Genomic DNA, 3,524 nt, shown 5'->3' on the forward strand with positions numbered 1-3,524 from the left:
GTTGTTAATCGCATCCATTTTGGATGGGACTACCATTCAACGGGCACCATGAGTAGTGCCATCCAAAATAAATGCGATTATAAACTCTCACGTTTAGTATGTTTGAACAATTGGGATTTCTTTTACATGAAACAATTGGTAGCATTGTTAATCTATAAATGAAGGTTGCTCTTAAATAAAGTGGATATATTTTTTATGTTTATGCATTGATTCTATACATGGTCTATATTAAGACTGATTTATCGATTTTTTTTCAATTTTGATATCTTTTTGTTTAAGGCGTTGACCTTGTAGAACTATTAGCCCGCTGGATAAAATGCTTAGTCGCATTTCGTCCGTTTCTACGTTCTGGGTTCGACTTTGCATTTCATCCTTTTGAAGTCGATAAAATATGTACCAGTTGCTCACTGGGGTCAATGTAATCGACTTCGAAACTTCTGGTCATGTGACAGAATTTAAGAGTAATATTTTCTTTTGTTTTTTCTTCAGCTTGTAAATGGTTGGAAGTACAAAATCGTTTGGAAAATCGGCGAATCGACCTGCCGTAACAACGAAGAAAATAACAGCAAGGGTCTCACTGAGTGTCCACTGAAATCTGAAGACAATGTATGTTGAGAATTTCTGTTTGTTCTATTTTGGGTGGTGCTCATCGCTTTTATATATATATATATTTATAAATAATCTTAATTATTTATAATATATCCTTCGTAATGTTTTTACACTACTTTTTATTTATTTGTATTTTCTTAACTCATATCTGGTGATATTTCCGTGACTCGAGATTACTGGTCTTCTCACATAAACGTTGTGCATGGCATTTGAATTCACAGCTTGATTGTGTAGATAGAAGTGAAAACATTTCTATTGCCGGTCGGGATTCATGCTAGCCCCAAGGTAAAGTCTTGTTTTGATTTCTATCTATATGAATATTTCCCCTGACGAGGCGAATAGGTCCCTGAAACAGTCCCTAACGCCGAAATTGCAATAGGGATTCTATTTGCTATGTCGCCCGAGGTCAGTTTTTATCGTGAAGAGAATTGATATGAGTAAATAATGGCTTTATAGCGATTTTGGCTGCTATTTTTAGCATGCAATGGTTTTTAACCCTGTAAGTTATAATTGTTACTTGTTCATAATTATAAACGTTCTTCTTCTATACACACACACACACACACACACACATGAAATTAAAATTAATCAAAGGTCATACGAAGTATGTCTACCTGCTGGAAATAACAGTCAAAACTCTTATTTAAATGGCCAAAATTACACTGATGATAACTACAGAAATCAACCGAAAAATTTACGTGAGCGATAATATTAAAAAATAAAGAGTTTAATATTTAATTTCATATATACATATATGTATATCTGTGTGTGTGTGTTTGTGTGTGTGTAAAATTGATAAAATATAATTTACGATTAAAATTTCGTATAAATTTGATTAAAATGCAAGCGACTTCAGAGCAAAGTATCTTATTACGTTCGCCTGCATTGAGCGTCTCTGACTGTCACTCGCTCCCAATCTGTTCGTTGTTTTAGCTTCCTTCTGTCAGTGCAGCCGATGTGAACTCAATGCTTTTCATTATATCTAAGATAAATTAGTTAAGCATTTAGAATGAATTTTCAAATACAAAAGACAAACAGAACAGCTAAGTAGAGACGCTGTCGGATAATTTATGGTTTTTTTTCTCTCTCGATAATTTGGTGTTTTATATTTTTAATTTTTTTTCTTTCTTTTCTTCCTGTAAAAAATATGTTGTTAATAAAAATGTGTCTATGAGCGTTGTTCAATTAAAAAAAAAATTACAAAAATATTTCATTAAGCATTATGTAACAAATGAAAAAGATAAACAGATCGACTTCAGCTCGTACCGAATGATTTAAAAAGCATAAATTTTACAAACTGGAACAAATTCAACAGCTCCAAACGCTAAAGTGCTACAAAAAAAAAAGTACGTAGTATATAGTGTATTATATATTATATATATTTCTACGCATGCGCATAAGCATGTTTGTGTGATTGTCTACATATACACGTTCATATGTACATATATATGCATGTGTGTATGCCTATATGAGTGCATATATTTGCATGAATGTGCAATGTATCTAATGTATAATATCTACGATTATTATAGGTGTCCACATGTCAAATTATCGTCTGGGAACATAGCATGGGAATCAAACCATACTACAGTCTCCTTGATCACAACTGCTGAAGTCAGGTAAGAATTTTGCAGTTACCGGAGCTCGCTTTTCAACCATGTGGTTTTCGGGTTAGCTCCCACTAAGGGGCATCAATCTTCTATACAACAATTTGTACAAACCAGATTGCGAAATATTTTCTCTCTTTAGTTCAAATTATTACCTGAATAGTCATAACGTCCGTCAGCTGTTCGACTAACATAATGTTAAGGTCAGTTACAGGTGCATCAACAATATATCTAGTGCTGTGAAGCAACTTCGCGAAAGCATTGCAATCAAGCACAATACGAGGGGAATCGATATGCAAGGTTCACCAAGTAAGCAAAATGTACAGGAAAAGAGTAATGTTTATCGTAGTGATGGATCTTCTAGCAACATATTGATCCATGCTGACATTCCTCTTTAAGAATTTCAAAGAGAAAAGCACCGGCTTCGAAATATTAAAAGCGTTAAGTCACTCAATTATTTTCCTTTCCTACTCACATACGCCACAGAAACTTGGAACTCAGCCTTAAGAGCCTAGGGCTCGGAAAGGATCTATCTATCTATCTATCTATCTATCTATCTATCTATCTATCTATCTATCTATCTATCTATCTATCTATCTGCCTGCCTACCTGCCTGCCTGCCTACCTGCCTGTCTGTCTGTCTGTCTGTCTGTCTGTCTGTCTATTTATGTGTTAGTATGTCTGTCTATCTATCCATCTATTTGTTGTCAGTATGTCTGTTTGTCCATCTGTCTGTCTGTCTGTCTGTATGTATGTCTATCTGTCTATATCAGTCTATCTATCTGTCTGTCTGGCTCGCTGTCTATCTATCTATCTATCTATCTATCTATCTATCTATCTATCTATCTATCTATTTCTCTGTCTGTATGTCTGTCCGCCTTTCTTTCTGCTCCCCCACACCTCTCTCTCTCTCTATCCCTTTGTGTGTCTATCTATCTATCTACCTACACAAGAAATATGTTAGCACTTAAAAGCCGTACTCATTTAGATATGGGTTACGCCAAATATTACATACAAATACATTTACATAGATCACAATTTATTTTAACTGATATTTTTTTTTTCATTGTTTATATTTTCAGAGATTGTTTGCTGTTTGCATCAGGAAACATAATAGATCGGATGAATCAATTAAATGACGTATATACACAGATTAGTTTCTATTGGTTATTTTTGACTGTCTTATAGCATTTTCACTATCTATCTATCTATCTATCTATCTATCTATCTATCTATCTCTCTGTCTGTCTATCGCCCTCTGTGTGTGTGTGTATATATATATACATATATATATATATATATATATAT

General features: G+C 33.9%; 1 long non-coding RNA gene across 1 annotated transcript; it reads left to right on the plus strand.

Annotated features, from left to right (window-relative positions):
- The first annotated feature begins 467 nt into the window (after nt 1-467).
- LOC106884064 (uncharacterized) lies at nt 468-3,367 on the plus strand. Its single transcript, XR_001411194.2, has 3 exons — nt 468-606; nt 2,142-2,228; nt 3,299-3,367. It is a non-coding gene; the product is annotated as an uncharacterized LOC106884064 (long non-coding RNA).
- Nucleotides 3,368-3,524: the final 157 nt, after the last annotated feature.

Source organism: Octopus bimaculoides, chromosome 11, assembly GCF_001194135.2.
Source record: "Octopus bimaculoides isolate UCB-OBI-ISO-001 chromosome 11, ASM119413v2, whole genome shotgun sequence".
NCBI lineage: Eukaryota > Metazoa > Mollusca > Cephalopoda > Octopoda > Octopodidae > Octopus > Octopus bimaculoides.